The 13,868-nt window shown below is 40.3% G+C and overlaps 1 long non-coding RNA gene across 1 annotated transcript; it reads left to right on the top strand.

Moving 5' to 3' along the window:
- Positions 1–3,544: 3,544 nt before the first annotated feature.
- On the top strand, positions 3,545–7,366 carry LOC118500140. The gene is made up of 2 exons (XR_004902673.1): positions 3,545–3,857; positions 7,025–7,366. It is a non-coding gene; the product is annotated as an uncharacterized LOC118500140 (long non-coding RNA).
- Positions 7,367–13,868: the final 6,502 nt, after the last annotated feature.

Here is a 13,868-nt window from a genome sequence, read left to right as displayed (position 1 = left end):
CATACAAGAATCTTTAAAAAAAAATCAGTGTTCTTTAAAATGAAAAGAATGGAGAGCAAACTGACAAATGAAGAAACATTTCTATTATTTGTCAGATCAGCAATTATAAATTGGCATGAATTTATCATTCTGCTAACTAAAAAAGTTATTCAGGAATCCTTTATGTCAATCTCTCAATCAAAAATCAATGCAAGTTCATTTTTATAAACCATTTTAACATTTATATTCAACCTCCAAATGTCAAGGTCATCCAAAAGGGTCACAGGACAGAAGTTAACTTTTTCTTGAAAGCCATTGAAGACACAGAAATGTCACAAAAAATTAAATGGACTAGGAGCACAAGAACACCTTATGCTAATACACCATATTCTACTAGCAAAAATAAAATTTAAAAACTATGCTAAGCAAGAAAATAAAGATAAATAAATTGATTGGAATCCTAGCTACATAACAGATGTTATAAGATAAAACAACATAAACTGTTCGATCACCACAGATCAAAAGGGGGAAACAAGGGCAGTCTTCCACTTAGCCCAAGCTGTTTTCCAATCCTTTTTATGTATGGCACAAGTTTACTGTAATCATATGAATTTTTAAAAAATCCACACACAAAACCCTGTATATTCTATACATTGTCAATAAATAAACTGAAAATACTTTCCTTTTTCATCAGTTTCACTTTGATTTTTGTGGCCAGGCCTGCCCCATCTTCCTCAGTGCCTTTGCTAGCTAATCTGATATTTTGAAGTCCTCACACAGATCTCTGAATAGTGAAAAGGGTTGGTTTAACAATTCTGACTGTGGGAGGGAGGGAGGATATTCTCATCAACAGGTTAAATGGAAGTGCAATAAGTTGTGAGAAGCATACAAATTCTACACAAGATTGCTGGTGAAAACCCACATCCTGAGAGTAGGAAACCTCAGGTGAAAAGCACCAGAAAGAGAAAAAAATGCATTTAGTTTGTAGTAAACTTCTGAAGCATATATTTGATTTACAAATCCAAGGGGTGGGGGGATGGTGTGAAGAAATCCACACATACAAACTACAAGATAGCTATGCCAATTTTACACTTCATTTTTCTCCCATTTTATAATCCCTCAATGGTTTAAACACCTCAGGGTAGTCCAAGTTTATTTTTGGAGAAGAGAGGCATTCACTGTCTCTGGCAGGAGAGTGTACTTGGGGTTTGGGTTACACTGCTCTTGACTGCTGAAAGCAGGTCAAAAGGGTGGTTTATGTTGTCATTTTAAATCCATGCCAAAGTTATTCAGGAGTTCTAAGAATTAGTACTACTGAAGCCTGCTTAGATTTATCCTTCCAGCAAAAATATTTTTAAGTATTCAAATCCATCTATCATAAAGTGATACTTAGGTAATCTTTACATCCCTAACTTCCATAATGGAAATGAGCTAATTTCAATACTGAGCTAAATGTTTCTTTATTAATTCTTTTAAAATCAACCAATACACCACAATAAATTCAAATGACACGGACCGCTCCAGGGTGTATTTCAGAAAACTTGGATTCTAATATCTTCTTTATCAGTACACTGGCTAGGAGGAAAGGAAAAAAATCAATGTCTACCCAAGGGACAAAGAAACAACAAAAACTCCAGTGACTTCCCTTAGGTTTGATGGGAACCTTTAATGTGTGAATAGAGAAAAGAGTATGGGAGCAGTGAAAAGTACTCTTTCTAATTCCACAGATATCTCTTAAACCGTTTTAGTTAATGTGGATATAACTCAAAGACTATTTCAAACCTGTACCTTTACACTCCATTGAAGAATTGTCCTTTACATTCTATTCTATACCCCCAGCACCTCTCCCCTCTTCTTTCCCCTTCTCTAAGATTCCAGCCAAAGGAGATGCTGTTTAGCGGTCGATAGAGTTCCTTAAGGTTGCAAGACAAAAAAAAAAAATCATTAGCGAGATCTCACTGCTCAAAAACGATTTCTAAGGTATTTTATTACAGAGCTGCATCTGTTCTTTCCCTAGAATACAACAAAACCATTGCTTTTTTTTTCCAGGTAAATTACAACCTGTCACTTGAATCGCTTATTCAGAATCCACCAGGTAACCTCCTTCTTTCCACCTCACTGACGGAGGGAAACGGACTAAAAGGCCTTGTTGCACATCTCTATTCTAAAGCTCAGAAAGGCTAAGGGAGCTTCAGAAACTCCAAATTCCCTGGCTATTTCCACCCATAGTATCGTCTTTTGCCACCTCCTGTGAAAACTCTAATCTAAAGCGGCAGCTAAAAAAGACATCACCAGTCACACTCCTTGAGGTTACAATGCTTTCCTGGCAAAGTAAAACCCACGTCTTCACTTCTACACACACACCAACCAAGGCTCTGTCTGCATGCTTCTCTATTCTAAGCCCCTGAAAAGCTAGCACCTGCACGTCTCAGGATCATGGGCTCGGCTCGCTGACCGTAACAAATGAATGTCCAGTTTGACATATGACAAGGAAGCACACCCTCCTGCCCGCGTAGCACTGCGGCCGGCTGGGTTTTCCCCAGCACAGTCCGCCGCGGGGTCTCGACCTCCCAGCCACCCCCTCAACTTACAGATCCGGGGTGTCGCCCGCGTCTCCCTCTCCCCGCTGTCCCCGGGTTGCGTAGGGCGACGAAAGGCCTCATTAAAGAGAAAAGCTTGAGGGCAGCCCTTGCGTCCCTTCTACCAAACCTTCGGTGGTCCCCTCGGACACAGCCCACAGCACTTGCTCGGCTGGCGCCTCCAGCCAGCGGTCTAAGTCAAGGCAGAGCGGTGGGTATCGAAAGGAAACAGCCGCTGCCTGCGGTGCAGCCGGGTGGGCCCTGCCGTGACATGATGCTTCTGTCCTCAAAAGGAAAGAAAGCGGCGCAGAAAACACAGACACTGACGATGGGGCTCGACTGAGAGGGCTGGGAAACCTAAACCTGTATTTCCCCTTACCTCCCTGGGAAACCCTGCCCGATTAACTCTCCATTCCACGGTCCAGAAGCGGTGGGGTGCGACCCGGCCTATAAATAATATTATAAAAGATAAAGAGAAATAAATGAAGTGCACTCTAGGCTCTTACCTAGTGATGGTTATGTGCCTGGAAAATTTTTAATTAGCTAACGGAGGTCGGGGGAAGGGCTTTCTTGGTCTGTAAATAAAATAGCCTTCTCCGATATATAAGACCCCTGAACAAGCAGTTGGAATAGTCCCTGGCTCCCTGGATGGAAATTCCGGAGAATGTGTCTCCCGCAGTCCGCAGGACTAAGAGGAGAGAGGGGAGGGAAGTTTGTTCTCGCCGACTGACAGCAGTTCCAGCCAATCCGCGCTGGGAGGGCCGTGCTCCTGACGAGGGGCACACCAATCACAGATTACGACGGAAACGAGCCTCCCCGTAACTACAATTTGACTTGGCTGTCCTCTAACTGTGTACTTTGGAGCGACGTCCACTAGGACCAGTAGCGGCTCGCAGTGACATCCCCCAAGGCCGTGGCGCGCCGGCCAATGAAGAGGGAACTCGGTGGTGGGTGGGGTCAAGAGACTAGTACCAAGACAGTGTCGAAGACTCCAGCAGCCGGGGTGTACTTTGGGGCAAAGGGGCGGCGGTTGTGACAACTTGAAAACTGCAAACGGAATGCTAACACTTTGCCTGCGCAAAGGCGCTTGAAAGGCTTCTGGTTTATTATTATTCTTTGAAAAACATGCAGCGTTCGGCATAACTAAACAGGTATCTTGTGACCCCTTGGGAATGTCCGCTCATTCATTGAACAAGTATTTGTTTATCTAGGATCTTTTGCATGTCAGGCACTGTGCTAAACCCTGGAGATACAATCGCAACTTAAATCGACATGATAGCTGCCTTCATGGGCAAACAGGTAAGCAAGCAAATAAAATAACATATGGCAAGGGAGGAAATGGACATGGTATGGATATAAAGAATATTAGGAGGTTGACATTAGATATGGAGGGTTGTTCTAAGAGAACTTTACAAGATAATATTTAAATGGAAATTGAAAGAGTAAGAAAGAATCAGTTAACCCCAAAATCAGGAAAGAGGGGAGATCAGAGCAAAGACATCTTGCCGTTTTAGAAGAACAGAAGGAAGGTCAATGTGGCTCCAGTATAGAGTTAAGGAGAGAGTATGACAGTAGGTGGATGAGGCAGACAGAAGCCAGACCATGTAGCCAAGTCTTGGAGTTTGCATTAATTCTAAATTTGCCCTGGCTGGGTTCAGTTTTAGAGTGTCATAAGTCAAGGTTGTGGGTTCTATCCCCCATTTAGGACATACAAGAATCAACTAGTGAATGCATAAATAAGTGGAACGACATATCAATGTCTCTCTCTCACACACAAACACATCATAAATAATATTTTTTCAAAAATTTAAATATAATGGGACTCTATTGAGGCACTTTAAGGAAAGGAATAAAATAATCTGGTTAAGATTCAGATCACTTCAGTTACTGTGTTGAGAACAGGTAGACTAGGCTATTGGGAGACTGAGTAGGAGACTATATCAAATGAGACACAATGTACGAAATGACCTGTCTTAACCCGTGGTTCACCGGAGGTAGGGAAAAGCAGAGAGATTCCTCCTGACTGGTATGGCTCAGTGGACTGAGTGCCAGGCTTCAAATCAAAAGGTTGGATTCCTGGTCAGGGCTCTGGGTCAGGATAGGTCCCCATTTGGGGAGGCAATACATCACACATCTGATGTCTGCCTTCCTCTCTTTCTCCCTGCCTTTCCATCTCCCTAAAATAAATAAATAAAATCTTTAAAAAGAGAGATTCGAGATTTTAAAGATAATTATTATCTTGTTTTGACATATTAGGTATATTGATTCCAAGACAACTTTTTTTTATTGAAGTTCTTGGGATGACATTTGTTAATAAAATGATACAGCTTTCAGGTATACAATTCTACAATACATCATCTGTATATATATTGTGTTTACCACCACAGGCCAAAGCTGTTTTGAATCCAGCTCATTGAATACTCTGTTAGATGAGTGATTCCCACATTGATGGCTCACAAATTGTAGTAATGATATTTGAGACTTATTACATGTGTTGAAATATATTTTTCATGGGCTTTCTGAAATTGTCTTTCTGTTTTTAACTTTTTATTAAAGTATTTTACATGTGTGCTTTTGTATACATATACAGCAAAGTATGCATATCCCAGGTTTATACAGCTCAATGAATTTTCACAGTCTGAATACACCTGTGTATCCAGCACCCAGATCAAGAAATAGAACATTATTGGCCTTGGCTAGGTAGCTCAGTTGGTTAGACCATTGTCCCCATAAGCCAAGGTTGCAGGTTCTTTCCCTGTCAAGGTACACAAGAATCAACCAATAAATGCATAAATAAGTGGAACAACAAATTGATGTCTCAAAGAAAGAAAGAAGGAATACAAAAGAAAGAAAGGAAAGAAAGAAAGAAAAGAAAGAAAGAAAAGAAAGAAAGAAAGAAAGAAAGAGAAAGAAAGAAAAGAAGAAAGAGAAAGAAAGAAAAAAACTATTAACACCAGGGACCCTATCATGCTGCCTTTCAGTCGTTGCCTACCTGACTTTCAACAATACAAATTAGTTTTGCCTGTTTTTGTACTTGATATATATGTACATATAGAATCACACAATATGAATTCTTTTGTGTTTGACTTCTTGGCAACAATAAGAAACTGTAAACATGTGAATTTTAAGCTTCTTAGTATAAACATTTTGAATCATCCTTCCTTGTTTGACCTCCCTTTAAAGCACTTGCAATCTGTATGCTCAGCATTTGAGAACATCATGACTTTGCTACATTCTTTTACTATAATATACAATCCACAGTCATATGATAAGCAAGAGCAGTTAGGCATCCTAAGAATATAGAGTATGTTTGATGCTAATACAGTTTTTGGAATTATATTTGAAAGTCATACCACTCCACATCATACCAGAGTTTATTACAAATGAAGCCAGCAGTTTACTTCTTTTGAATTATTCTTCTGCTCTTCGAATCTCTGCACCAAAGCTTAATGTAGTGCAAATGTACATCTACTCAGCATGAGAGATCACCATATAATGTCCAAAGAAACAAGTGAACCTGATATCCATGGTTTTTAAAACTTGAGCTCCTTTTTTATTTCACTTATATTTTAAAGAATTGAACCACTTTATAATAGTGACTCTCAAGAAGTTATACCTAGAACAAGTCATAAGGCTTTGTGTAGGTGCATGGCATGGGAGCTTATAAAAAATAAAATGAGGACATATAAGTTTTGAGTAAACCACTTGAGATTTAGGCTAATGAACTACCATGATGAACCTGTTAAAAGATGAACTAAGGCATATTAAACATTTAAAAAGTATATTTGAGCAAATATTGGTTGAAATTGGGTGGCACTAAATCAGAAGTGGTTAGGAGCACTGCACCAACAGAAGCTAGAAGTAAAATTTTATAGAGAAGATGCACAAGCAAAACAAGGAAATTATTTGATTGGCTAGAGCCTAAGCAATTACCTTTGAAGAACAGAGTGAAAAAAATAAAATGGAGTCACTGTAGTCAAGCTGCTAAATTACTAAAAGCAAATAGCTCGAGGCATGGGAAAATGGTTTTATTCTTTAAAAAAAATTTTGTTCTTTCATTGATTCCATAGAAAGGGGAAGGGAGGGAAAAAGAAGGAGAGAAACATCAATGTGAGACAGAAAACATCAATTTGCTGGCTCTGGCACATGTCCCAACTGAGGACAGAACCTGCAACCCAGCATGTGTCCCAACCAGAAACTGAACCTGTGACCTTTAGGTTTGTGTAGTAACACCCAACCAACTGAGCCACACTGACCAAGGCTGATTCTATTCCTATTTTAACTAGCCTGGAAACTTAAACGTTTGAACTTTCCACGCCTCTATTTAGTTTGTGTGTGTGTATGTGTGTGTGCGCTCGTGTGTGTCAATACCTGGACACATACTAGACTTCCAGATAATCCTGATTACCCCCTGAAGGACTCAAGTATCCAGACCACCTAACATCCGCTTTACATCCATTATCCAGACCATTGAACATCTGACTGATAACTGTCCTGGACCAACCTACAGCTAAGAATTCAGGGCTGATTCATCTTAAGAAAGTACTTTTCATTGCAAGAACTCTTAGCTTTTCTTCTTCATCTTACTTAGGAAAGTCTAGTTTGTGATTGGTTGTCCTTAGGTTTCTATTTCTCAATCTAAGGCAATATAGGCTTAAGTTTTGGTTTACTTAAGTGAGCTACTAAGGCATTAATGTCATCTGAGTCTAATGGCCCCTTGTTTTATAAGCTAACACTACCCATTTTCCTAATTAGTTGCTAATATTACCGGAAGCCATATAGTATGTAATAATAAACTGATAATGTTACTGAACCGAAGTGGGAGTCGGCTGCCTGCTGCCACGAATAGGCAATTTCCAGAGGTAGGGGTTCATGAGAAAGAGGTCTTTATTCAAATGGTCAATGAATGGAGGGACTCCCATCTCCACGTTTATCAGGCTCATCTCTTCTGCAAAAACACAGGCAATACCGAGCAGGCCCCAGCAAGACCAAAACGGAAGGCAGTGCACAGATTTTCTGCTCCATCCTTGTCTTTCAGAGCCCGAGATCGCTAAGCGGGCAGCTGTCCATTAGGGCTCCCTCCTAAAGGCTACACGTGTTGCCGGCGCCACCATTGGCCACGTGGCTTCCAGGACCAGAAGATCCCACGAACACCGGCCTAAACCTCCACCAAGTGGGGAGAGCCTGGCCCTTCCTCCCCCTGAGTTTATATAAATTACCCATGTGGGCCAGACCAGGGGCTTTTTCTCAGCCCAAACTTTTGCGCGCCCTAGCAGGGCCCGGCCCCCCAACCAATCCCTTCTTTGCCCCAGGCTAGACTGACAGGTTTTTCTGGTACAGCACCTCCCCCCTGCGGCCATTTTGACCTCTATGACACCTGTGCCTGCCTTCCCCGGTCGCGCCCCCAGTCAGGGACCGGAAGGGGATGGCAGGGCTTTTCCCTTATCCAGTGATTTTTGCTGGCTTTGCGTGAGCTCAGTGCAATGTTTCCCCCTGCCACCATCTTGCCCAGGAGTGGGGCGATCTGTCCTCAGGAGCGGGAAGCACAGGATCAGCGGAAAATTCCGCTGGCTTGGTTACCCTGGCAACGAAACTTCACCTGAAGCCTTGGGCGGCTGGCGGACTCCTCCTTTCCCCGCAGCCCGGCCAGGCTATCAAGACCAGTAATTTAATTAAAATTCACTAGTGAATAATTATTTTTTTCTTACGTAAAAATTAGAAATGGATATTTTTGTATACTCATGAAGTGTCCCACAGTATGCAATCTGAAATATGCCTCTTTGACATATGGATTATGTTGAGATAAAGGCAATTCAGAACCAGGAGATGCAGAAAAAGTTCTTTACCACCCCCTGCCTAAGGATAGAGTATAAATTTCTCCTTTTGTAAAGTAAATTTACATTTATGAAGGAAATTTCCATTTATAATGGTGAGTCTAGGAAGTACCAGGAAGAGAGCTACTCCCAGAGATAACTTTTTATCACCCAAGAGACTCTTATCTGCATAATGAGACATCTATTTACCATACATTTCCTCCCCTTACTTCCATAACTTGTCTTCCTCACCCAGAAGTCCCAAATCCCTCTTCCTTTGTTTAGTCTAAGGTATATTAACGTCAATCATCTGCCTGCTAGTGTCTTATTTTTTCTGTGAAATTTCTATGCATACTTACATAATTAAATTATTTTTAATTTGTCTTTTATCAGTTTAATTTCCAGGGTCCCAGCCAGTTAACCGAGAATGTTAGACGGAAAATATTTCTCTTTCTTCTACATTAGAATCAGCAATTTTCCAGGTAAATATCTGTATGCTACATTTGGCCTCATGTTAAACACAGAGGCCAAGGATATTAGGATATATTTTTCCACAGTTCAGGCTGTTTTAGCCAGAATTTCTAGGTCAGATACTGCTTCTCTGTGTCACCAGAATAATTGCCAAAACAGGAACACAGAAAAAATTTAAATCTTTTCTTGGACCCAACTAAAACTTGTAACAATGATTTTATCTTAAAATTTAATTATTGTTTTATTCCTATGTGTAATTTACCTCCATGAATATGGAATGAATGGATTCATCCAATACCAGTGGTACAAATATTTGAATTATCTTTCTATTACCATCTCTGACTTTTTCTATTTGACCTTATTAAAGTATTTAACATTACTATGCACTATTCTCATATAAGGCTGTTATGAGGAAAATTGTATTGTATAAGTGCATATTACAGAAAAAATTTTAACAAATTGTTCTTTGTTATTTATAACAAAAGCTCAAAATCAAGGAGATGAAATATGATAGACATTAGTACCATTAGCCAAATATTTCCTGCTCTCCACCATCCAGGCAGTTTCTGGTCCTCTTTTGGGTGGCGCTATGAGAAGGTGGGGCACCTGTGAGGAGTTAAGGTCAATGGATTGTGTGGAGCAGACAGGGTTTCTGATCTGGAGCATTCAATGTTTCTGTGGAAGACCTTCTGTTACTGTCAGGATTTAGCTAGATATTAACAAATGAAAGGGGGCCAAGAGAGTTAGACATTGAGTTTAATAAACTGGGGCATAAGCCTGTTTGCACCACCAGAAAGCTGCAGCTTCACACTGGAGGAGACCACAGCATTTCTCCACCAAGGGAATTAACACTCCTTCCGTTCCCATCCAGTACTAGATAGTTGGGGTCGGGGGACGTGCTGGACCAAAGAGGCCTGTCCGTATAACTAAGGGGTAGGCCAACAGAAAGCCAGAAGAAAGCTTGGGAAGCTGATTGCTCCTTTTGAAAAGATGCTGGTCTGTCCCAAGCCCAAGCTAATATAGCCCCAGAGGAACAAAGAAGCTCTCTTTCTCTATCCCATAACACACTTGCTCTGTGCACTAACATGTTCCCTCTCCATGTCTGTGCAGACTCCGCATGCAGGCTCCAGGAGGAAGCCAGAATCCTGCAGTATAGCAATGGAGTGCAGCATGAAACACATGCCAAGCTAGCCAGATGCTGGAACAGAAAGTCTGGACAGTGGCCTTTATCCTGGCCCTACTGAAGACAAGATTAGATCTTTTCCATGGCAAGACAGATGAAATGGTGCATTGGGAAGTGAGGAGTGGAACCTCCTTACATTATCAAAAAAGTTCACCACAGAACCCCATCCTCCCATGGAGTTCTCTGGAAATTATTTTCATTGTGACACCATAAGAACTCATTTTTCATGGATAACATTTCTAAGGGCCACTTCCCTCTGCCATTGCAACCAACAATATTCCAGAGAGTGGCTGCTCCTTCATTCTGGGTCCATAAGTGACTATGAATAGCAGAATCCTGCTGCAATTCATGATGGCTGTATAGCACAAGCAAACAACAAATTTTGTTGTTTTAAGTTACTGATATTGTTAATACTGTATCTTGAGCTAACATAACTTAGCTTATCACAACTGATACAGACAACAGCTCCAATTCAAAATTATTTGGTTAAATTTTTCATAGGCCAATTTTAGTTAAAGAGAATTTTTTATTTATTTTTTTTCAATAAGTTTTCATGAAGTTTCTACTGTATTTCACGTACTATGTAGTTAGTCTCTAGGTTTATAGCAATGAATGAACAATATAACTGGTCTCTGCTAGCAGGATAATTGAGAAGGGGACAGTAGGCATATATCTGAATATGATGAATGCTGTACCTGGAAAAGTATGGCATTCTCTAAGTATTAACCTAGCAGTCTCTTGGTTCATCTTCTCCTTTCTATTTCTGTCTGCCTCTCTTCTAAATTAGGGCTTTTTCAGTAACTGAATATGCAAGGCTACCTAGGAAGAATGAGAGAAAAGAACACATTTCTAACTCTTGAGAAGTATCTTTTTTTTAAAGATTTTATTTATTTATTTTTAGAGAGGGAAGGGAGGGAGAGAGAGAGAGAGAAACATCAATGTGTGGTTGCTGGGGGTCATGGCCTGCAACCCAGGCATGCACCCTAACTGGGAATCGAACCTGCACACTTTGGTTCACATTCCGAGCTCAATCCACTGAGCTACGCCAGCCAGGGCAAAAAGTATCTTGGCATTATAGAAATGTACCTTGCTTGCACCTTGAACTTGGCCTCCAAAATTGCTTTTGACCAATGTATGGCATCAGACAAGTAGCTAACTTTGCTATGCCTCGTCTCAGTAGATGTAAAGTAGTACTAAATACAACCTTCCCTGGCTGACTTACATAATTACTTCAAGAATTAAATTAGGCAGAGAATGTAAGTTCCCATAAAAATAGTGTTATTCTTCTTTAAAGATTTTACAGTGCATTGGAGGAGCCTATGAATAGCCCGTTTAAAAAAAATAATGAAAATATTTGGCCCACCTATAAAGCAACATATAAACACATTAAAGTTAATATTGTACACTTTGGGAAATGGTACAGAATGACATTGTGAAAATTATGCCTTCAATAATGTAAATATCAGTGTTTTTGCCAAGTCATATCTGCTAATATACTGCTATTAGGATGTGGCAGAAACAGGCCAAAAATTCCCCTGTCATTTTCATAAAAAATATTCAGTACTTTTCTTGTCAGTATAATGAAGTGAATGTACAAATAACTAGTTTTATATAAGTGAATAAACAACAGAAAATGCATGCAGTATTAAAAATTACCATTGTCTTTGAAATCTGTAATTTCAGAAGTGTGTATGTACACTTTTGACCTGATGAAAATAATGTGATTTTTGAAACTCACCTTTTTATTCTGAGTCTCATGTAAAGTTGAGAATCTCAAGGTAATATTGTAAGAGATGATGAAAGGCACATTTGTCACTGTTTGTCAGGCAACCAAAAGCTTGAGTTATTGGTATGCACAAACACACCTCCCTTTTTTGTCCACAGTGTGGGCGTAGGTGCTGAATTGCTTTTCTATTGGTTAGTTTCTCTTCCAATGGCAGAAAAGAAAGTATTCTGAGGTAATTAGCATACTCTGGGAAAGTATCCAAATATGTTCCCCACCCTCCACTCCACTACCCCCACCTGCTGCAGTGTTAAATATAGACTTTAAAAACAGAATTAGCAGTACACGGGTTAAAAGTTACTTTGGCTTTGGGTAATCTAGATTGTATATACAAAAATATCCCAGGAAAAGTTTTAAAAATTTAAGTAAACTAATAGCACATAATGGTTATGCTATGAAAAGTAAAAAAGAGAGATCAGTTTTGTTACAAATACTTTAATATAAAGAAAACAGAATTCACAGTCCTCCAAGGTTGAAGGCTGGATTTTCTCAGGTTACTAAGGGCAACCAAAATGGTGTTCCCTGCCCCCACCCAACCTTGTACATATCATAGGGAAGGGGCTAGAAACTAAAACCTAGGAGAGGGCAGAATTACGACAAAAGAAAAAAAGGAAAGGGGACAAAGAGAGGGATATCAGCCTGTGCACCTGAGGGACCACTGTGTGGCCTGACATGTAACCCAGTGAAAATAGTAAGGAAACAGATGCTTGGTGCTCTTTACTCATACTCTGTGTATAACGGCGTAATGAAAGGCTGCACACTGTTTTCTACCTGTTCTCTCTTTCTCTGCTTCCTCCTTCCTCCTAATTCTATACACACTGATACTTTTTTCATTTTACAGTATTGTTTCACAATGCTTCATTAGCTCTCCACTTCCAAAAGGAGGGAAAAAATCCAAAATTTGTAAGGCTGGTAGTCAAACATTTCCATCAACTGCTCAGCCTTATAACCACTACTTTCCTAATCAGACCTTCATTCCAGCCACATTCGCCATTTCCTAAATGTGCCATGAGCCTTCTTGCCTCCTTGTTTCCTTACCTCTTTGCAAGGCAAAACTTAATATTTCTCCTTTCAGTTGTCTTAAATCTTCAGAATCAGGAGGGTTAAAGTGAAAGGTTGCCTCGTGATGACCGGTTGCTTGTGCTCTTATTGAAGAAGCACAATAGAGTATCACTTTGTGCTGCAAACAAACATAATTGCTACCTGTATTAGGGTCCTCCAGAGGGTTGCGTGTGTGAATAGTGAGAAAGACAAGTGTGTAAGGGATTGGCTCAGGAGATGTAGGGGCTGGCAAGTTGGAATCTGCAATGAGGGACCAGGGGAACAGACCATGTATGTATCTGAAGGAAAAGTGTTCTGGCAGAGGAAGGGGCAAGCACAATGGCCCTGCAGCAGAGTAGAAAGCTGGAGACTGGGGGAGAGATGATGTTATTGTTCAGGTCCCAACACAGCCTGGAGCCAGAATCCCTTCCTCTACTACTCTTTTTCTTTCAAGGCTTTTAACTGATTGAATGAGGCCCATCCACACCATGGGAGGTAATGTGCTTTACTCAAAGTCTGATTTAAATGTTAATTTCATCTAAAAATAATTTCACAGAGACATCTGGACTGATATTTGACCAAATGTGTGGGTGGATTGGCCTGGTAAAACTGCCATAAAGTTAACCATTACCTTAACCTGTACAACTGATTATTCGGATCAGGCACAGCTTTACATATGATGTCTGTCTGGAAAAACTCCAGCCATTGTTAATATAATGAGAACAGTTTGTACAACATCAATGTAACCTAGCAGCCAAGGAGAGTGTACTGGAATATGGACACATAAACAATGATTATTTCACTATTAGTCATGGGTGCAGTAGACATTATTGTACTGTGTGGCCATCGTGATAAAAATAACTGAATGAGTAGAGCAACGAATTTGCATCAAATTTTTAGTTAAGCTTGAACATTCCTCCTCAGAAACTATTCAGATGATTCAGAAGGCTTTCAGGGATGATGCAATGAGTGCAGCGCAAATAAAAGTGGCACAAATGCTTCAAGGACGGCCAAGAATC

The sequence above is a fragment of the Phyllostomus discolor genome, chromosome 1, assembly GCF_004126475.2.
Source record: "Phyllostomus discolor isolate MPI-MPIP mPhyDis1 chromosome 1, mPhyDis1.pri.v3, whole genome shotgun sequence".
NCBI lineage: Eukaryota > Metazoa > Chordata > Mammalia > Chiroptera > Phyllostomidae > Phyllostomus > Phyllostomus discolor.
Note: the sequence above shows the minus strand (reverse complement) of the source record. Positions and strands in the feature narration are given on the sequence as shown.